Below are 23,604 nucleotides of genomic sequence, written 5' to 3' on the forward strand. Positions count from 1 at the left end.
AAGCATGAAGCTAACTATCCCACCCATGACCTAGAAATGGTGGCTGTAGTTTTTGCTCTTAAGATATGGAGATATTATCTTTATAGGGCTAAGGGTTAAATCTTCATAGACCATAATAGTCTATAATGCATCTTCAATCAGAAGGAGTTGAATCTCATGAAAAGAAAGTAGGTGGAATTGCTAAGTGATTATAATTATACTATCCAGTACCATTCGGGCAAGACAAATGCAATTCTAGGTGCTTTCAGTCAGAAATCATTTGGTAGTTTGGCTCACATATAAGTGAAAAGATGACCCATCTTAAAGGAGCTACATCAACAAATAAGAGAAGGGCTACAATTGGAGTTATCAACATAAGGCACCTGGATAGCACAAATGAAAGTGGCACTAGTTTACTTAAGACAAGTGGCAGAGAAATAATATGAAAATCCAAAGTTGGTGAAGTTAGCGAAAGTGGTGTAGAAGGATAAAAATCCATGAGTTCCAATTTGATGGGAAAAGAATTTTAAAGTATGGCTGCAGATTATGTGTACCGGATGATATCAAATTCAAGAGGGAGATTATGAGAAAAGCTTATAATGTGATGTATAGCGTATATCCCAGAGCCATCAAAATGTATTAGGATCTGAAGAAGGTGTATTGGTGGCCTTTTATGAAGAAGGAGGTTGCTTAATTTATATCTGCATGTGAGGTGTGTCAGAGAGTGAAGCTGGAACATCAAAAGTTAGCAGGAATGCTTAACCCATTGCCCATTCTAGAATGGAAATGGGAAAATGTGGCCATGGACTTTACTGTGGGGTTACCTCTAGCACCAATAAACATGACTCAATATGGGTAATAGTGGACAGGTTGACCAAGACTACTCACTTCACTCTTATGAGAGCTAACTATTCTATAGATAAGTTGGCTCAAGTGTATGTGATAGGAATACTGAGATTGCATGGAGCTCTAGTGACAATAGTTTTTAATAGGGGACCATAGTTCACCTACAGGTTTTAGCATTATCTTCAAAATGAATTGGGCACCAGACTGGATTTCAACATGAATTTTCATCCTTAGACCAATGGGCAGTCAGAAAGAACTATGCAGACTTTGAAGAATATGCTACAAATATGTGTACTTAACTTTGGAGGATCATGAAAGAAGTATCTCCCTTTAATTGAGTTTGCAAAAAATAACAGCTATCACTCTAGCATTGAAATGGCATCACATGAAGCTCTGTATAGGAGGAAACATAGGTCTTCGTTGTTCTAGAAAGAAATTGGTGAGAGAGCTTTAGTAGGTACTGAGTTGATGGGAATCACCAATCGTGATGCCTTTAATCAAGGAAAAGTTAAACACAACAGCCAGTAAGTAGAAGAGTTATGCAGATTTCCACAAAAAAGAAGTGGTTTTTCAGGTAGGGGACATGGTACTTCTCACGGTATCTTTAATGAATGGTGTTATCCTATTAGAAAAGAAGGGTAAACTAGCTCCAAGGTATGTTGGACCCAATAATGTACTAAAAAAGGTCAGGAATGTATCTTACAAGCTTACTTTGCCACTAGAAATGGAAAGGATCCATCCGATTTTTCATATTTCTATACTACGAAAATTTGCATTAGATCCGAACAAGGTGATAAGTCAACCTAACATGGAAATTTCAAATGATCTTTCTTATATCGAAAAACCTGTTAGGATTTTGGACATGTAGACTAGGAGATTGAGAAACAAAGAGATACCTATGGTCAAAGTCTTTTAGAGTCATCACAATATGAAAGAATGCACGTAAGAGACTCATAACACTACAAGAAAAACAAATTTTTGTGACGGATTTTTTGTGATGGAAATATTCCGTCACAAATTATAGATGGATTTTTGACAGATTTTATTAGTGGACAGATTTCTGATAGAATATCTGTCACAAATTTTTTAGTTATTATTTTAATATTTCAATTTTTGACGGATGAGCTGTTCCGTCTCTAATCTGTCACAAATTTATGACGAAAAAATATTACCGTCAAAAATTTATGACAAAATATATTATGCCGTCACAAATTTGTGATGGATAAGTTAATTCGTCACAAATTTATGACGGATGTGTTAATTTGTCACAAATTTGTGATAGAATAATATATTCTGTCTAAAACTTTTGTGACGAAATTTATTTATGTCACAAATAATATATTCCGTCTAAAACTTTTATGATGAAATTTATTTATGTCACAAATTTGTGACGAAATATAATGTCCATCACAAATTTGTGATGGAAATTCCGTCAAAATTTTTGATGGAAATTTCGTCACAAATTTGTGACGGAATAATGTATTCCGTCACAAATTTGTAAAGAATTTACTCATCCATCACAATTTTTGTGATGAATTAATTTATCCATCACAAATTTGTGATGACATAATATATTCTATCACAAGTTTTTGATGGAATTATATTTTTCTTCAAAAATTTGTGGCGGAATTATGTTTTTCTTCAAAAATTTATGACGGATGTTACCCATGCAGGTTTATAAGACTTGCCCGAACTCTAATGGGATGAGTTTGGATATTTTTTAAGCGGATTTAGTAAAGTTCGGGATTACTATTAAAAAATCGAGTAGCGGATACCCGCAAATACCGATATGTACCTATCATTTATTACTCGTGAAAATAGTTAACGTTATATTTGTGAATGTTTTTAGTAAGTCTTGAGCCCAATACCTCAAAAATTCATGGCTCAAACTTAACAACCAAATACTCACTACTAGTATTCTTTGATATACTAATAATTAAAAAGAAGATAAGTTAAAATGAATTTCTAAATATTTTATGTTTTTAAATAAAACTACTTCCTTAAATTATGCCAAGTATTAATTAATAGTGTGGAGACATTTGCGAAATTTTGGATCTTTAGCTTCGATGAGTAATTGAGCATTTAAAATATTTATATTCCGTGTGATATAGAAATATAGTGTGATATAGAAAATTATCGTTAGTCATTACTATCTTTAATGGGTTACTCTTCCCGCATAATAATTGGCAAGATAAGAAATTTGCTTCAAACATACATTCTTTCAGTTGCCTTTTTAGCCTCCTCGACAATAATTAAGATTATCGAAGACATGTATATATACATAGATAGATTACCGTAGAGTGTTTCATATAGTAAAATGTTTAATTATATCTTTTAGAGTAAATTACTATAAGATCCATATAATTTATTGAAATTAATTACTTAATATTTATTTTTTCTCAATTAAAATGTTCATATATTTTATAAAATTAAATTCTTTAACCATTCTGATAGACTTTTATTAAAAAAAAAGTTAATCAATTTTTTTTATTTAATGAAAAAAATTAAATAATATAAATAATTAAAATTACATAGCCTAAACATTATTAAGTTTGATGGATGAACTAAAAAAATTTAATTTTATAAAATATTAAATATTGTAATTAGATTTTAATAATTGATTAGAATAATTTTTTATTTGTTAATTCTTGTTCAAGTCTAGATTAATAATAAAAACGCTACAACTCTAAAAGATGGCAGCAAGTCTAGATTAATTGAAAAAATAATAAATAAATAAAATAAAAAACATTAATTAAATGCGTATCCATATATTGAAACCAATATTTCCATCAAAGAATATATATATATATATATATATATATATATATATATATATATATATATATATATATATATGTGTGTGTGTGTGTGTGTGTGTGTGTGTGTGTGTATTAAAAGCAAATCTACATGATATAGTTCTCATTCTGTCTCTCCCGTGATTACATTACAGGTGCTTTTGGTTCCTCTCTTTCTTTCTCTACCTCTTCCTTTGTCTTTGTATCTCTTTTGCAGACCCTTTTGATTCGATCCAATACGAGAAGTCTGTTTAAATCTTTCCTTAATTGGGAGGAATCTAGGGTTTTTGTTTCTTAATTTTTGTTTCCTTTTATTGTCTTGTGTTGGTGAATTGTTGATTGGAGATTGTTGTTGTTGGGGGCATCACGTTTTGTGGGCGCTTGTAGATCTGAGTATGGTTTCGTGTTAAGTGGGCATTTTTCTTTAGTAAATTTTAACTATGTTTTGGCGCATGATAGGGCTCTCCACGATGGCACCGGTGAATGCTTTTTTTGTCATTTCTTGAATTTTCTTTTCTTCTTGATTCGTATTTATGTGTTGATGAATGCATCTGATTGTTAACATAGTTTCTACAACTAGTCAGCATCTTAGCTTTTTTCCAGCAATTAGAGCACTACCATTTTCTTCAAAATGGCTCAACTTGCTTTTGATAGGAGTCTTACTACACTTGAGCTTTTTTTACTTTTGTTTCTTTTTGTTCAGTGTTCAATTGCTTAGATTATTTTTGAGGAAGATTTTGATGGTAATTTTTTTTTTCTCTCCTTGTCTGCGCTCTTATTATAGTTGTTGGCTTCCTTTTTTATTTTGGCACAGTCCTTAGCATTTATTTCTTGAACTATCATCCATGGTTAAAAGCCCAAGAAAAGAAAATATTCAACTATGTTTCTGTTGTTTGTTATTTTAGTAAGTTGTTTTACAATGTTATCAACTGAAAAATCCATGCTTGGTTAACTAACTCTTGGGAAGTTTAATATCTTTTTTTTTTTTTTTTGCATTATGTCCTGTTTGGTTGTTGGGAAAATGCAAGAAAGGGATGGCAAACAATAGGAAGAAAAGAGTAAGAATTTGAGGTGAAATTTGAATTTTGTGATACCCATTTTGCTATAGTGTTGATGCATGTAATGATTTAAGGATTATATCATCTGCTAAAATTGCCCATATTACAAACATTTACATTTCCTTAACAGTAACATAATTTGAGGATTATTTATCGTATTTCTAATTTTCTATTAAATGATGGTCAGAAAATGGCCTTCTTCAACCATACAGAAAGTAACTAGGCTTTGTTTTACTATGTGATAAGAGCTAGAAATTCACCAGTTACAGCCACATGGATGCTAACTGCCACCTCATGTTTCATGAAGGTTGCATGATATGTAACACCCCTATGTTTGGTAGTGCGTTCTACTGTTCCAGTGACCAGTGTTGTCCGGACAGCTAGGATGCCTAGAACTACACTTAGATATGGATGAGGAGACATAGAATAATGAAATACAAGAAAAGGAAAGACAAGAAAAACAAAGGAAAAATAATAGCAATGAAATGTAACCAAGTTAAACGAGCCGAGAACCCTAGCGATAGGTGACCGCACCGGGAAGTCACGGCGTGGACCGTTGACTAGCCCTGGACCCCGGGGAACCCTGAAAAATTTTTTTAGGACTTAAATAAATGTCCATTGAAGTATAAATGCCATCAGAAATATCAAAGAAAAATTAATTAATTAGTACAAAGAAAAACGAGAAATCGAGAAAATGACAAAAATCGGTGTTACCGAAAAATCAGGAATATAACTCGAAGTGGGGCATTTTAGTCATTTGACACCTAGAGTTGACTTTTGACCTAAATGTCCATGAAAATAAAGTAGTGTTAAAGTTTAGAGATTACATGAAAAATTAAAGTTGGAATGAAATATAATAAACGAGAATTATGGGGTATAATGTGAATAATTAAAAGTTTAACATTACCTTATTATTTAATTGAGTTAGTGGACCATTATGCACCATATAAAAGCCAAAAGTGGACAGAATTTTCCACTATCTTCATTCATCTTCTTCACCTCTCAAGTTGCAGAATTTAAATTCCTCTCAAATCTCCATTGAAACACCTTCATGCAAGCTTTAATCTCACTCAATCTCACAATGATTTCCACTAATCCTTTCACAAGAAATTGTCCACACATCATGGGAAAGCTATAGCCAGCAAGAAAAGGAGCTTTGGTGAAGGTTGAGAAGTGGTCAACTAAAGGTAAATGCTTATTTCTTTAACTTACTTTATTAAAGTTTGTGTTGAGGTTATGGGGAGTATTTTGGGTGAAGAAATTTGAAGAATTGTTGAGTTATTGGACTGCCCAATTTTAGGCAGCCATGAGAGCCTATATTACTTGAGTATTCTGCCCAATTTACTTTGTTAGAATTGTGTTGAATAAATATAGAAGTGCCAAGAATGAATATTGAAGTATTGGGAGGAGGAGGATTGCTAAATTGGAAGTGTAAATTCTCTTATGCAGGTTGTGATTGTTGGCAGTGTATAAATTAGGTTATAAGTGTAAAGTTGTGGCTCTAATTGGTATGAGGCCAATTGGAGGTAAAACTAGACTCAATATAGACCAACTTTCATGAAGATATCTTGTCCAAATTCTGCCTAGAAGTGACCTAAAAGAATGACCAAATCCGGAATAGGTAAGTGTAGGCCTGAAAATTGACCATTTGGGCAGCAGTTAGTATTTTGACCATAACTCACTCACAACAGGTACAATTGACTTGAAATTTTGACCATGAATAGTTAAGACCTATATCTACAAGTCTTATGAAGACACCAAAGCCCAGAAATGACCATAGGTAAGTCAAAAAGCTTGCACAAGTTCGGGTCCAAAAACTGGCCGAACCTAAAATGACCTAAAATGACCTAAAGTGACCAATTTTGGTGCAATTTGACCAGCAATAGTAAAATGACCATAACTTGGTCTACATAACTCAGAATGACCTGAAATTTTGCTCCGCGTTCCATAAGACATAGATCTACAAGTTTGTAGTTTAGACCAAAACCCGAAAATCGAGGGACTAGGTCGTCTGGATAGGTCAAACTAGTATCCCGGAATCCAGCAAATTGCAAGAAAATGCAAGATATATGAAAATGAATTTTGTAACATGTACCAACCCTAAAAGACTATTGAATGTGACATATTAGTGACATTAAAACCGAATTTACCTAGAACGCATCGAGGGTCGACATATTAGGTTGACTAAGGAAGTAATAGAATTCGACAAATTAATTATTGAACCTTATTCTTAGAGACAGTTTAAATGAGTACTGAAACACTTCAAATTGTGTTTCTCAGTTAGCAAAGACTCAGGGAAGGGGAAGGAAACACTGAGTCAGAGACAAGAAACAGTTATCAGAGGTTTGTGCACAACTTGTTTTTAACTGATTTTGTTTGAATATTTCATATGATTAAATGACATACTTTTCTTATGTATTATGTTTAATAAGCATTGGATTTAATTCAATGATTATTGAAATTGTTATAGTATGTATGAATTTAGCTTTGTGAAATGGTATTTCCACAAGTATTAAGCATTGTTATGGATTGAATAATTATGTTTTGGAAAATTGTGATAGAACATGTTTTGAATTGTGATGGTAATTTTCATGGAAAAATGCAAATTTATGATTTGAATTGTGATGAGCATAAAAATTATTGGATATTGGAATTGACTTTGAATCGAATTGTATTGTGATTTATGCTCACTGAAAGGATTGTGATATTGTTTTATATCTCACTATAGATGCTTGACTAGGTTATTACCCGTCTCTCTCATTTGTTGAGAAGACAATGGAGTTAGTTGTGTTTTGATTACCATGGTACGTGCACAGGCTTAGATTTTCCTCTGATTTGAGGTTAGATCTAAGTTTATTTTATCGTTATGGCCCTTGTGGAAGATTCATTATTGTGATGGTACTGTGCACGATGATTCGACCTCCCCGACCATAGGGAGTTAGAATCTGATTCGACCTCCCCGACCATAGGGAGTTAGAATCACATCGAATATGGCCCTTTCGGATTAGTCTTGCATAGTTAGTGAGATAAAGATTGATTTTTGAGATACATAATGATTTTTGAGATACAGAATGGCTTTTGAATGGTAAAGAATTGTGATTTCAATTATGGTTTATGTATAATTGATTTTGTTGGAATTACTTAAATGGTTAGTCATGATTTGATAAATTGAATTTTGTGATCAAAGTCATTTATACAAATGATTTACATTATTGTCAATGAATATTTTGAGTTTTGGAATTTGATGAGTATTCAGATTTCCAAATTATTTACTGTAAATTTTGTCAATGTATATTGTACTATGTTTTAAATTATAGTTGTGCACCACTGAGTTCACCACTCAGCGATAGCTTTGTATGCTGTCGCAGGTAAAAAGAGCATAGAGCAGTGAATAAGTTTCTTTGAAGACATATTCAGATCAGCTCCAGGTATATCATAGGTATACCCATGTACATAGGTTTTGATGTATGCATGTAATAATATGTATGTAAATTATTTGAGCAGTTGTATAAAAACTCTTGTAAAATATTTTGGTATGTAATTAAATGTAAATTATTGTAAATATAAAGTTGAGATTTCATTTACTTGAATAGTTTTGTATTATAAATTTTGAGTCTTGTAATCAATGAAATGTTTCTTTATGATGAGAGTAGTTTGAAAATGAATTGATTGTTTATTGAGAATTGAATTGTGAATTGAAATGAAGTTATTGAAGTTGTATTTGAGAAAACATATTGGGAGCATTTTCTTTTGCAGGATTGAAGAACTGTTTTCTCAAATACAGCTGGCACTTTGCCGAAATTTTAAAAAAAATTTTATAACACCAGATTTTAATCGATGATTTAAATTTCACAAAAATTGTTTTTAAAATCCCTTGTAGTATATCTAATGGGTTATCGGTAGGCGAAGTACGCTAATTCATTAGGTGTACTACGGGATCATGTTACATCTTACGGGGGAGTAGGGTGTGACATGTTTTAGTGGTATCAGAGCTAGTTTTTAAATTCTGTTTTCACCTGTAATTTGAATATTCTTTCTTCATAGTACAACTGCTCAATATCATTGTTTGATACATACAGTACATCACATTATAAATATGCACTAACGGGAGGAAATCTCCTTGTGTTATTTATTGAGGAGGTCTAAGATCCTCGAATTGACTATGGAAGAGGGTGATCGTTCAGTCGATCGATCGATAGAGGCTGAGGTGCAAGGGGATGCCCCAGCCCTACACAATGTTAGTGGATCAGCTGCACCAGCCCCTTCAATACCGCAGTTCCCTGCTCAGTTCGCTCAGCAGATGGCTGCAATGTTTCAACAAATGGTTGGTAATGTGTCTACTCAAGTCCCAATACAGACACCAGTGGTACAACCACAGTCTTCTGCAAGGCAGTATGACAAATTGATGAAATATGGGGCTACAGAGTTCAAGGGGACAGTAAATCCTCTAGAGCCAGAACAGTGGTTAGAGAGGATGGATAGGGTATTCAAGAAACTGCATTGCACAGAGAAGCTCAGATTTGAATACTCAGTATCTTTGCTACAGGGGGATGCTTATGACTGGTGAAAAACCATTCCCCACAGTCTGGTAGAACTTGCAGTGCTAACATGGAGTGACTTTCTCAGGGAATTCAGACAAAAATATGTCCCTGATGCTTTTATAGATCAGAAACTGCAAGAGTTCCTAAGTCTGAAACAGGGGAGCAGATCAGTGGCTAAGTATGAAAGAGAATTTTCTCGCCTAAGCCATTATGCAGTAAGTCTACTTGCTACCAGCAGGGAGAGATGTAAGAGATTTGAAACTGGCTTGAAGCCCAGTATCAGATTACAAGTGGTCGGATTCAAACATACTAACTTCTCTGAACTTATTTCTCAAGCACTAGAGTTAGAAAGAATTGAATCTGAAGTGGCCCCTGAGAAAAAGAAATCAGAGAAGACAGAAAAAGAGGGAAAGTCAGTAGAACAGAGTTCTAGTGGTCCTACTGGAAAGAGGAAAAACTTTGGGGGACACAACAGAGATGGGAAGAAGTCCATTAGAGATAGATCTTCTGGACAGAAACCACCCCGATCCGATCAAAGAAACTCAACGTAAAACCCAGAATGCGCATCGGATCGACTTTGTGAAACTTGTGGTAAACCACATAGTGGGGTATGTTATAGAGCCGTACGAGCATGTTTTAATTGTGGAGAGACTGGTCATTTTGCTAGGGATTGTGTAAATCCATGTCGTTCTGGATCATTTACTACACCAAAGGGATCAACCCAAGTTTCTACCCCAAAGAGTTCACCATCAGTTAGTAGAGGTCGAGCTAGGGGTAGTACACCTAGAAGTCGAGTAATCGTGAATCACCTGAGCAGGTGATGCTCCAGCTGGAGTATACGCTATACGGCAGAGAGAAGAGGCTTAGACTTTTGATATTATTGCTGGTACTTTCTCAAATAGTAAATAAGATATATATATATATATATATATATATATATATATATATATATATATATATATATATATATATATATATATATATATATATATATGTATTATTTGACCTGGGGTCTGCATACTTTTATGTTAGTGTTAGAACTATATGCTCTATTGTTATTCCTTTATAGGGGAATAAATTTTGATGCATTAGTGATTAGTCCTTTAAGATAAGGATTGTGATAATAAGTGAAATTAGTTGGAAGAGTTTATCGGCGAAAAGTATTTTCTAACACACCATAAATTATAAAGCTAATTAGCGAGCCTATTTAATGTAAGGCAAGAGGACGTAAAAGTAAGTTGTGGTAATAGACTTGCTCTAGATGAGGGTAAAGATGTTACAGTTATTAATTATTAATGGATATTGTAATCAGAATAAGTTTCAGATATCAGTGAATTTGAAAAGGATAAGAGATAGGAAAGTTTGATCTATTGGGATGTATCGTAGTAACTATGCAATGTTCTTGATGTTTATACTGTAAGCTACAGATTACAGTACTAACTTGAGATTATTGTGTAGAGCTACGTACTACTCGATAGTACACCTAGATGAGAATAGTTGCCAATGGCATCTGTTTTGGTATAGTTATGCCAGGACAGAATTTAATTGTTACAAATAAATTTGAAAATCCTACTTAGGGAGTTAAAACTCAAAAGTTAGAATATCGAAAGGTTATAGTTTAATACAAAAGGAAGTAAGTTATAGAATATTAATAGATAAAAAGAGTTATGGAAGTAAAAATTCGAACGGTTGGTTCAAATATAACAAAAATATGTTACGAATGTGAGGAAGACTATGGACTAGAATGGTCAGAGGACCAATGACTAGATAAATGATTCTAACATGAACTCAAGGGTCATTCAAGAAGGAACATGAACTAAAATATTAGATAGCACAATAGTAAGAGGAGATTGGTGTTATACAAACAAATTAAACGTTGTATTATATTGTTAAAAGTCTTATACAAATTTGAGAAAAAGAAGATTATATGATCATATAGAAAGGAGAAAATAAATGTATAACTATTGTAAGATGGCTATTGGGTAAAATTTCGCGGACGAAATTTATTTTAAGGGGGGGAGAATTGTAACGCCCCTATGTTTGGTAGTGCATTCTACTGTTCCAGTGACCAGTGTTGTCCGGACAGCTAGGATGCCTAGAACTACACTTAGATATGGATGAGGAGACATAGAATAATGAAATACAAGAAAAGGAAAGACAAGAAAAACAAAGGAAAAATAATAGCAATGAAATGTAATCAAGTTAAACGAGCCGAGAACCCTAGCGATGGGTGACCGCATCGGGAAGTCACGGCGTGGACCGTTGACTAGCCCTGGACCCCGGGGAACCCTGAAAAATATTTTTAGGACTTAAATAAATGTCTATTGAAGTATAAATGCCATTAGAAATATCAAAGAAAAATTAATTAATTAGTACAAAGAAAAACGAGAAATCGAGAAAATGACAAAAATCGGTGTTACCGAAAAATCAGGAATATAACTCGAAGTGGAGCATTTTGATCATTTGACACCTAGAGTTGACTTTTGACCTAAATGTCCATGAAAATAAAGTAGTGTTAAAGTTTAGAGATTACATGAAAAATTAAAGTTGGAATGAAATATAATAAACGAGGATTATGGGGTATAATGTGAATAATTAAAAGTTTAACATTACCTTATTATTTAATTGAGTTAGTGGACCATTATGCACCATATAAAAGCCAAAAGTGGATAGAATTTTCCACTATCTTCATTCATCTTCTTCACCTCTCAAGTTGCAGAATTTAAATTCCTCTCAAATCTCCATTGAAACACTTTCATGCAAGCTTTAATCTCACTCAATCTCACCATGATTTCCACTAATCCTTTCATAAGAAATTGTCCACACATCATGGGAAAGCTATAGCCAGCAAGAAAAGGAGCTTTGGTGAAGGTTGAGAAGTGGTCAACTAAAGGTAAATGCTTATTTCTTTAACTTACTTTATTAAAGTTTGTGTTGAGGTTATGGGGAGTATTTTGGGTGAAGAAATTTGAAGAATTATTGAGTTATTGGACTGCCCAATTTTAGGCAGCCATGAGAGCATATATTACTTGAGTATTCTGCCAATTTACTTTGTTAGAATTGTGTTGAATAAATATAGAAGTGCCGAGAATGAATATTGAATTATTGGGAGGAGGAGGATTGCTAAATTGGAAGTGTAAATTCTCTTATGCAGGTTGTGATTGTTGGCAGTGTATAAATTAGGTTATAAGTGTAAAGTTGTGGCTCTAATTGGTATGAGGCCAATTGGAGGTAAAACTAGACTCAATATAGACCAACTTTCATGAAGAGATCTTGTCCAAATTCTATCTAGAAGTGACCTAAAAGAATGACCAAATCCGGAATAGGTAAGTGCAGGCCTGAAAATTGACCATTTGGGCAGCAGTTAGTATTTTGACCATAACTCACTCAAAACAGGTCCAATTGACTTGAAATTTTGACCACGAATAGTTAAGACCTATATCTACAAGTCTTATGAAGACACCAAAGCCCAGAAATGACCATAGGCAAGTCAAAAAGCTTGCACAAGTTCGGGTCCAAAAACTAGCCGAACCTAAAATGACCTAAAGTGACCAATTTTGGTGCAATTTGACCAGCAATAGTAAAATGACCATAACTTGGTCTACATAACTCAGAATGACCTGAAATTTTGCCCCGCATTCCATAAGACATAGATCTATAAGTTTGTAGTTTAGATCGAAACCCGAAAATCAAGGGAACTAGGTCATCCAGATAGGTCAAATTAGTATCCCAGAATCCAGCAAATTGCAAGAAAATGCAAGATACATGGAAATGAATTTGGTAACATGTACCAACCCTAAAAGACTATTGAATGTGACATATTAGTGACATTAAAACCGAATTTACCTAGAACACATCGAGGGTCGACATATTAGGTTGACTAAGGAAATAATAGAATTTGACAAATTAATTATTGAACCTTATTCTTAGAGACAGATTAAATGAGTACTGAAACACTTCAAATTGTGTTTCTCAGTTAGCAAAGACTCAGGGAAGGGGAAGGAAACACTGAGTCAGAGCCAAGAAATAGTTATCAGAGGTTTGTGCACAACTTGTTTTTAACTGATTTTGTTTGAATATTTCATATGATTAAATGACATACTTTTCTTATGTATTATGTTTAATAAGCATTGGATTTAATTCAATGATTATTGAAATTGCTATAGTATGTATGAATTTAGCTTTGTGAAATGGTATTTCCACAAGTATTAAGCATTGTTATGGATTGAATAATTATGTTTTGAAAAATTGTGATAGAACATATTTTGAATTGTGATGGTAATTTTCATGGAAAAATGCAAATTTATGATTTGAATTGTGATGAGCATAAAAATTATTGGATATTGGAATTGACTTTGAATCGAATTGTATTGTGATTTATGCTCATTGAAAGGATTGTGATATTGTTTTATATCTCACTATAGATGCTTGACTAGGTTATTACCCGTCTCTCTCATTTGTTGAGAAGACAATGGAGTTAGTTGTGTTTTGATTACCATGGTACGTGTACAGGCTTAGATTTTCCTCTGATTTGAGGTTAGATCTAAGTTTATTTTATCGTTATGGCCCTTGCGGAAGATTCATTATTGTGATGGTACTGTGCACGATGATTCGACCTCCCCGACCATAGGGAGTTAGAATTTGATTCAACCTCCCCGACCATAGGGAGTTAGAATCACATCGAATATGGCCCTTTCGGATTAGTCTTGCATAGTTAGTGAGATAAAGATTGATTTTTGAGATACATAATGATTTTTGAGATACAGAATGGCTTTTGAATGGTAAAGAATTGTGATTTCAATTATGATTTATGTATAATTGATTTTGTTGGAATTACTTAAATGGTTAGTCATGATTTGATAAATTGAATTTTGTGATCAAAGTCATTTATACAAATGATTTACATTATTGTCAATGAATATTTTGAGTTTTGGAATTTGATGAGTATTCAGATTTCCAAATTATTTACTGTAAATTTTGTCAATGTATATTGTACTATGTTTTAAATTATAGTTGTGCACCACTGAGTCGATAGCTTTGTATGTTGTCGCAGGTAAAAAGAGCATAGAGCAGTGAATAAGTTTCTTTGAAGACATATTCATATCAGCTCCAGGTATATCATAGGTATACCCATGTACATAGGTTTTGATGTATGCATGTAATAGAATGTATGTAAATTATTTGAGCAGTTGTATAAAAACTCTTGTAAAATATTTTGGTATGTAATTAAATGTAAATTGTTATAAATATAAAGTTGATATTTCATTTACTTGAATAGTTTTGTATTATAAATTTTGAGTCTTGTAATCAATGAAATGTTTCTTTATGATGAGAGTAGTTTGAAAATGAATTGATTGTTTATTGAGAATTGAATTGTGAATTGAAATGAAGTTATTGAAGTTGTATTTGAGAAAACATATTGGGAGCATTTTCTTTTGCAGGATTGAAGAACTGTTTTCTTAAAATACAGCCGGCACTTTGCCGAAATTTTAAAAAAAATTTTATAACACCAGATTTTAATCGATGATTTAAATTTCACAAAAATTGTTTTTAAAATCCCTTGTAGTATATCTAATGGGTTATCGGTAGGCGAAGTACGGTAATTCATTAGGTGCACTACGGGATCATGTTACATCTTATGGGGGAGTAGGGTGTGACATGATCTCCTTGGTTCTCTTAAGTTGGCAAAACTCTCATCCAGTAATGTTAATGAAAATGTAGTTGGTTTCTAATCCTTTGCTACAGTTTATATTCTTCTGATTAGCCAACGATTTGTTCCATTAATTCTTTGGGCAATCTTTTTTTCCTAGAAAAGAATAATCTATCTAGTCCATCTCTTTTTTTTTTCTTTGAACATTAAATCTTCAAGGTCACCGAAACCTAAACTCTAGCTCAAAAGATATATTTACCACACACATAGTACCTAGTCAAAACATCAAATCTTCAACCATTTGTTTATTTTAGTTTCTTAATTGATGTAACTTTTGATGATACTGGCACCAAATCAAGGACCCTAATTATAAGGGGAAATGGAAGGTTCCTTATATTGATAATCCAGGTATTCTTATGATATCTTTGATGGAAAGTAATTAAAATTTTTAGCATGAAAATTTGATATAAAGAACTAATCCACCCCACCTTTTTTTTTTCATTTTCTGCTTAATATCTCCAGAGCTTGAAGATGATCCTGATCTTTACGTTCTTAAGCCAATAAAATATTTGGGGATTGAAGTTTGGCAGGTAAGAATTACTAAATATGCTGATCTGGACATGCCCTAATCTTTATGTTTCAACCAGTGATTTTATTTATAATATGAGCATGTCTTATCATGTGCTGGAATGCAGGTGAAGGCCGAGTCAGTTTTTGACAATATTTTGATATGTGATGATCAACCCCACCTTCTCTCCGGGTTTGGAACTTCATATAGAAAAGGAAGCTTTAGAGGAAGTGGAAAAAATCCGAAAAGCTAGGGAGGAAGAGGTTAGTTTTTCTTGTCATCTATTACTTTTATAGTGAGCTTTTAATTTCATCAATGATTTCTAAGTACTTTTGAGTCCTTGCATGTGCAAGAAGCTCAAAGAGCTAGAAGGTGAAAAGAGGAGAAGAGAGAGAGGATATGTTCATCGCCACCAAGACAGATATAGAGATAAATACAGAAGGGTTCATAGTTCATATGCCTGAATCTTATTTCGTTTATTTGGTGCATTGTTTAACTTGCTATTGCAATATTTAGTTTTGTTCATGGATACAAGTTTTGACTCAAGATGTCTTATTTTGCAGCATTCCTGGGATTACATGGATGATTATCATGTAAGACTCAACCTTGTCTTTTTCCTGTTTATCTCACAACCTAATTTGATGTTGTTCATTCCACAGCTAAAACTTCTGAAAATACTGCACAAAAAAAAAATCTTGAAAAGAATAAATGCTTGTTTTTTATTTCATACCTTCTCACCTGTGGTGATCATTCAATTATATTCAAACTATTATTTCTAAAAAGAATCTTTTGTCTGACTAATATATTTCAAGTTGTGGTTTTCTCAATAGCAGATTTAACAATAATATCAAATCCTATATAGTATAGACATAGAAGTGCTTGTATTTGTGTATAAATGTTGTAGCAGTGGATGGTATAAGGAGGATATTGAAAGTGTTATTTTATATGCAAGAACATTATTTTGCCTTCATTAGCAGGTATGATATGTTCTGTTACAGACGGTACTTTGCCGAAATTTTCTTAATTATTAAGTTTGTATATTAAAATTTTTAAATTTCATTTTCCTAGTTTCATTCTTACTTGCAATTAATTATTAGATTTAATAACTATATACAGGATCAAATGGAGGCTATGGTGGCTGCTGCTACTACTGATGCTACTTCAAACTCACAGGATGATGATTCACAAGAGATCTCATGTAACGCTTTCACTTTAGATAGTCTGTATATTCTACTATTCTAATGACCAATGTCTGATCGAACAGCTAGAATATCTGGAACTATAATTAGACTAGAGTGAGGAGTCATAAATAATTCAAATAAGTGTAAGAAAAGTTAAGGAAAAATTTTAGAAATGAAATACAACAAAGTTAAATGAGCCGGTGCCCCAGTGATGGGTGACCCTAATGGAAAGTTGTTGTCTTTACAGCTAGTAGCCCTAAACCAGAGGGAAATTTTGTGAAATAATTTTTGAGACTCTAGAGAAGAGTCATTGAAGTTTCGATGGCACTAGAATGCCAAGAAAATGCTTAGAAAAATTTTTAGATCGGTACAGACAATTTTAGTCTGTTAAGCAAAACAAAGAGCATTTTGGTCATTTCGTCTTCAGAGATAATTTTTGGCCAACTTGTCCAGTTAAATAAATAATTATTATGACATAAAATATGAATAAATATTGCTAAAGATTTAATTGAAAATGAGTAGAAAAGAAAAAGGAAAGAAAATGAATTAAATAGGAATTTGACATCACTATGATGTCATTAAAATACTTCCATCCAATCCCATTGTGATACCTACTTATAAACCTAATTAAAAGAGATAAAATTGAGTAAAATTAGAACACAATTTCTGCACTCATCTTCCCCTCAACCTCCATGAGTGTTGTTTCATCTCTCTCTTCCATTCCCATGAATTCTCACCACTAAACCATAGACTCCCTTCATTAAAACTTGTTTACACCTCTTGGGGAAGTGTTTGACTGCCAAGAATTGAAGAGAAAGTGAAGTTTAAGGTTGGGAAAATTCTATTAAAAAAGGTTAGTGCTACTACTCTTTAGTTTCTCTTTAGATTTCATGTTAGAAGCATGAATTGACTTAGAATTTGAAAGAATTGAAAGAAAATATCCATGTATGAGCCACTTCCATTTTTGGCAGCCATGAATTAGGAAAGTGTTTGATGAGTTTTGATGCAATTAAAGACATTTATAGGTGGCTTTGATGGTGATTATGAGACTTTGAATATAAGTTAATGTGTGTGAAGTAGGATTTGAATATTTGAGAATTAGGTTTTAAGGGATGAAGTTAGTGTTTTGCTCATGTATTGGTGAATGGAAGTTCTAATGGTCAATTAGTGACCATTTGGCTGTGTTTGATAAGGAATTGAAGTGAATTATGGCTTTGGATTTGAGGTTGGGTATGCTGCCTCATAGGACCTGCAGGGCTGGATATGAGTCTAGTAAGTTTGGGCAGCTGTAACTTGAATGGTGTAAGTTCAATTGGTGCAAAGCCAATTGGACATGAAACTAAACACATAATGGCACAACTTTGATGAAGAAACCTTACCCAGATAGTCTGTACGTTCTACTGTTCTGGTGACCAATGTTTGACCGGACAACTAAAATGTTTGGAACTATAATTAGACTAGAGTGAGGAGTTATAAATAATTCAAATAAGAGTAAAAAAAATTAAGGAAAAATTTTACAAATGAAATACAACAAAGTTAAATGAGCCGGTGCCCCGGTGATGGGTGACCCTAACGGGAAGTTACTGTCTTTACAGCTAATAGCCCTAAACCCAAGGAAAATTCCGTGAAATAATTTTTGGGACTCTAGAGAAGAGTCATTGAGGTTTCGATGGCACTAGAATTCCAAGAAAATGCTAAAAAAAATTTTTAGATCGATACAGACAATTTTAGTCTATTAACCAAAACGAAGGGCATTTTGGTCATTTAGACTTCAGAGATGATTTGTGGCCAACTTGTCCAGTTAAATAAATAATTAATATGACATAAAATATGAATAAATATTGTTAAAGATTTAATTGAAAATGAGTAGAAAAGAAAAAGGAAAGAAAATGAATTAAATAGGAATTTTGACATCACTATGATGTCATTAAAATACTTTTATCCAATCCCATTTTGAAACCTACTTATAAACCTGATTAAAAGAGATAAAATTGAGTAAAATTAGAACACAATTTTTGCACTTATCTTCCCCATTCAGCCGGCACACCTTTCTCTCAACCTCCATGAGTGTTGTTTCATCTCTCTCTTCCATTCCCATGAATTCTCACCACTATACCCTAGACTCCCTTCATTAAAACTTATTTACACCTCTTGGAGAAGTGTTTGGCTGCCAAGAATTGAAGAGAAAGTGAAGTTTAGGCTTGGGAAAATTTTGCTAAAAAAGGTTAGTGTTACTACTCTTTAATTTCTCTTTAGATTTCATGTTGGAAGCATGAATTGACTTAGAATTTAAAAGAATTGAAGGAAAATATCCATGTATGAGCCACCACCATTTTTGGCAGCCATGAATTAGGAAAGTGTTTGATGAGTTTTGATGCAATTAAAGATGTTTATGGGTGGCTTTGATAGTGATTATGAGACTTTGAACATAAGTTGATGTGTGTGAAGTAGGATTTGAATATTTGAGAATTAGGGTTTGAGGCATGAAGTTAGGGTTTTGCTCATGTGTTGGTGAATGGAAGTCCTAATGGTCAATTAGTGACCATTTGGCTGTGTTTGATGAGGAATTGAAGTGAATTATGGCTTTGGATTTGAGGTTGGGTATGCTGCCTCATAGGACCTACAGGGTTGGATATGAGTCTAGCATGTTTGGGCAGCTGTAACTTGAATGGTGTAGGTTCAATTGGTGCAAAGCCAATTGGACATGAAACTAGACACATAATAGCACAACTTTGATAAAGAAACCTTGCCCAGAAAACAAACTTAGAATACCCTAAAAATTGACCAAATCTGGGTAACCAACCTGTTGGTTCTGGAAAATGACCAAATGAACAATGGCCATAACTCAGTGTGGAAATTTCCAAATGGCCTAAATTTTATATTAATAGAAAGATTAGACAATTTAGGGAAACTTTCATGAAGACCATAACTCTAAATTATGATCAGAACTAAGTGAAATTGCCCATTAAAGTCAGGACACCAAATCTGGTAGAACCAATTCTGCCCAGAATTCTGGGTACAAGTCAATCCAGCTAGTTATGGTAAAATGGCCATAACTTGAGCTACAAAACTTTAAATTGAGTGATTCAAAAAGGGAATTAAAGAAGACACATAAAGGAATAACTTTCATGAAGAAAGTCTTGTCAAAGTTTTATTGTAGCAAGGTCCAATGGAATAGTGAATTTGGACCTCAAATTCTGAAAATTTGAAATAAAACCTAGGAGTCTAGGAATTGAGTTTGGCAACCAATGCCAACAAAAATAAAATGTAAAATGTGGTATATTGGTGAACTTAGACTTATCAAATCTATTATGAATCAAAAAGTCAACCTTTGAATGGAAATGGTCAAATAAATAGTAACCACTAAATTATGTGAAGTAAAAAAACAAACTATAAGAACCATTGTAGTTGTTAATATAGGATGTGGTAGGTAAATTGTGAATGGTGAAGTTGAGTGACCCCAATGATATAGGAAAGGGTATAATAAATTAGAAAGCTATTATAATGGTTAATATATTGATAATTTAAATAGTTGATTTAAATTTTTGAATTTGAGCGATACTAAGATTTAAGGAAAATTTAGCTAAATTTAAAATCCATGAAATATTCATGGATTACTTGGAATATGAATAATAATTTATATTAATAGGACAATGAATAAATGAATGAATAAATAAGACTTTAGTTCCCATTAATGGAGAAAGGATAAGAAAAAGTATTTTGAGTACAATGGTGCATGAGAACCATTGTTTTGGATTGTGAACAATTATGGGTGATCTAATAAATATATATTTATTATGAATAACTAAATTATGTAAATATTAGACTTGGAGATTTATGTTTCTATTATGAAAAAGAATAAAATACTAAAAATTATAATTGGAACATATAATGTAATTAGTAAATTTTAATTCTTAAACTTGAATGATTCTGGGACATAAGAGAATGACCTATGTGGAAGGCCTTAGGAAAATATTGTGATGTAGAAATGGTACATGAAAGTTGATTGATGTGAATTGAAATTATCATGAATGGAATAATGAATGTATAAATTACGAGGAATGCATGAATTATGTATAATTATGATTTAGGAATTTATGTTTTTACTAGGAATAGAATAAAATTTTATCAATTGTAATTGAACCTTATAATGAAAAAATGATACTTATGAACCCTTAAAGGTACTAATGTGCCCATGTATAACCTAGACATGTGTGTCAGATTGGATAGATTGGCATGCCAATAGGGTATTGTTTTAGCAATACTGCGTAAGGCTTTATGCCTGTATTCATGGCTTTATGCCCGCACTCATAGCTATATGCTCACACTCATAGCTTTTATGCTTGATTATGTGTTATCATGGCTTTTTAGCCATACTGGCTGCATACGTGGTTGATATTCTGTGTCCCATGGTATGACAGCCCGAGGCACCGTGGTGTCCAGTGCCAATGACCCGTTATCCAGTTTAGTCAGCCTGTCGTAGGTTACCTGAGTAGTGTAAATTATTGAAATTATTTAAGAATATTAGTAATTAAAAACATTAAAAAGTGTTGAATGAAATGAGAAAAAGATTAGCAATAGAAACATAACTGAATCAAGTAGTGCAAATGAAATTTTCAGAATTGTAGGAACCAAAAATACAATACTCTTAGAATTAATCTGTATATTGAATATTATTACTGTATAAACTCAGCACTTTCAAAGAGGGACAAAATAGAATATAAAATGGTTGATATTAGAAATATCATACCAAATTTAATTGATACCTAAGGATCTAAATTATACTTTAGAATTATACTTCAGTATTTCTTTATTTGTATATATTATTTTCTTGTCATATTATTACACCACTAAGCAGCAATGCTTAGCGTGATGGATTTGTTTCCTCACATAGGTACTGAAGATAAAACCCGGTGGATATTTGACTGGGATTTTTAGAGTCCAGATCTGCAGAAGTGTCAGAAGTGTTTAAGGGTGTCACCTCCTTAGTAATGCATGTAGATAGGGCTCATATTAGTCATATTATGTATTTTGTGTAATATAATTATTTCATATGTTATAATGCAATCGAGGAAATTGTATTTATTATGTATGAGATGTAAATTAATAGATTAGCTTTTTCATCTGAAATTAATTTGTATATTATGTAAATTAATGAAATTATGAGAATTTCTATATATAAATCGTGCATTAATGAATATGTATGGAAATGAATGGATTTGTACAAATGAGTATGTGAATTGCAAAAATTGAATGTGAGATGACTATGATGAGTATGAATAATATTTTCATTGTAAAATATTATTGAATTTTCAAGCAAGTGAATAGTGAAATATGCCAACTGGAGATAAAATAGGAGAAACTCCGCTGGTTTCTCCTTAAAAGAAAATAATTGATATTAAAATATAATGAGAACAAATTGTTAAAAGAACAAAGTAAGATAAGATAGGGTGCTCCGACACCGAGTGTGATATGCCTTGCTCGGCTACACTGTAGATTGGTGAGGGGTGTCACATTTATTGGTATCAGAGCACGGTTTAGGCATTCCTAGGCATCGATAGATAGAATGAGATAGTGTGCATAACATGCATTGCATTCATATGAGTCGAGGTGACACTAATGCAGATATATTTTCTTTGGTTATTTTAGGTTAAGGTATGGACCCAGAATCGCAGAGGGCAATAGAGGAAGAAGTAGTAAGCCATATCCCGACTGGGAGTGATATTGGAAATCGAGGAGATCCTGCTCCACCAGTGCAAGAGGTGCCTGTACAACCCCAATAGGCCTTGTTTGAGCAGATGATTGAATTCTTTCGACAGATGACTAGGGTTATTCCACCACTGCCTCAGCGAAAATCAACTTTAGGAAAATTAGGAAGTATGGAGCTGTAGATTTCAATGGTAGAACAGAAGACGATTCTTCAGCGGCTGAGTATTGGTTAGAAAGGACTGAAACAGTCTTGTAGTAGCTCCATTGCACACCAAAACAGAGTTTGGAGTGTGCAGTTTCATTGCTACAAGAAGCTGCATATCGGTGGTGAGATGTCATAACCAAAGTAGTGCCACCAGCCAATGTAACTTGGGAATTCTTTCTGATAAAGTTCAGAAAGAAATATAATAGCTGTGTTCATGAAGAGAAATAGAAGAGGAGTGGTGATCAGCAAAAGTGGAAATTTGGACAGTCTAGTAATAAGAGGCCGAGAGAACAGTTAAGTCAGACATCTGATCAAAGTAGGAGACCTAGTCCCAGGCCTATACCCAGAAGAGATCAACCAGAGATACTAATAGTGAGTGCACTAGGACTAGCAAGAAAATGTGGCCATTGTAACAAGTGGCATAAAGGTGAATGTAGAGGATTGACAGGAGCCTGTTATAGATGTGGGGCCATGGACCATCTCCAGAAAGATTGTCCTAAGAGGAATTTACCATGGACCCAGACAGTGCCACCAGCCGACGTAACTTGGGAATTCTTTCTGATAGAGTTCAGAAAGAAATATATTAGCTGTGTTCATGAAGAGGAACAGAAGAGGAGTGGTGATCAGCAAAAGAGGAAATTTGGACAGTCTAGTAATAAGAGGCTGAGAGAACAGTTAAGTCAGACATCTAATCAAAGTGGGAGACTTAAACCCAGGCTTATATCCAGAAGAGGTCAACTAGAGATACTAGTAGTGAGTGCACCAGCACTAGCAAGAAAATATGGCCATTGTAACAAGTGGCATAAAGGTGAATGTAGGGGATTGACAGGAGCCTGTTATAGATGTGGGGCCATGGACCATCGTCTGAAAGATTGTCCTAAGAGGAATTTACCATGGACCCAGATAGTGCCACCAGCCGACGTAACTTGGGAATTCTTTCTGATAGAGTTCAGAAAGAAATATATTAGCTGTGTTCATGAAGAGGAACAGAAGAGGAGTGGTGATCAGCAAAAGAGGAAATTTGGACAGTCTAGTAATAAGAGGCTGAGAGAACAGTTAAGTCAGACATCTA

The 23,604-nt window shown here is 33.4% G+C and overlaps 1 long non-coding RNA gene across 2 annotated transcripts; it reads left to right on the forward strand.

Annotated features, from left to right (window-relative positions):
- Window positions 1–3,727: 3,727 nt before the first annotated feature.
- Window positions 3,728–21,698, forward strand: LOC131179279 (uncharacterized). Of its 2 annotated transcripts, XR_009148244.1 has the most exons (10): window positions 3,728–4,691; window positions 5,786–5,865; window positions 6,959–7,021; window positions 8,047–8,106; window positions 13,196–13,258; window positions 14,273–15,459; window positions 15,565–15,700; window positions 16,001–16,030; window positions 16,554–16,635; window positions 21,513–21,698. It is a non-coding gene; the product is annotated as an uncharacterized LOC131179279 (long non-coding RNA). The 2 variants fall into 2 exon arrangements; XR_009148243.1 differs by having other exon boundaries at window positions 3,729–5,865.
- The last annotated feature ends 1,906 nt before the right edge of the window (window positions 21,699–23,604 follow it).

Source organism: Hevea brasiliensis, chromosome 4 (assembly GCF_030052815.1).
Source record: "Hevea brasiliensis isolate MT/VB/25A 57/8 chromosome 4, ASM3005281v1, whole genome shotgun sequence".
NCBI classification, from domain to species: domain Eukaryota; kingdom Viridiplantae; phylum Streptophyta; class Magnoliopsida; order Malpighiales; family Euphorbiaceae; genus Hevea; species Hevea brasiliensis.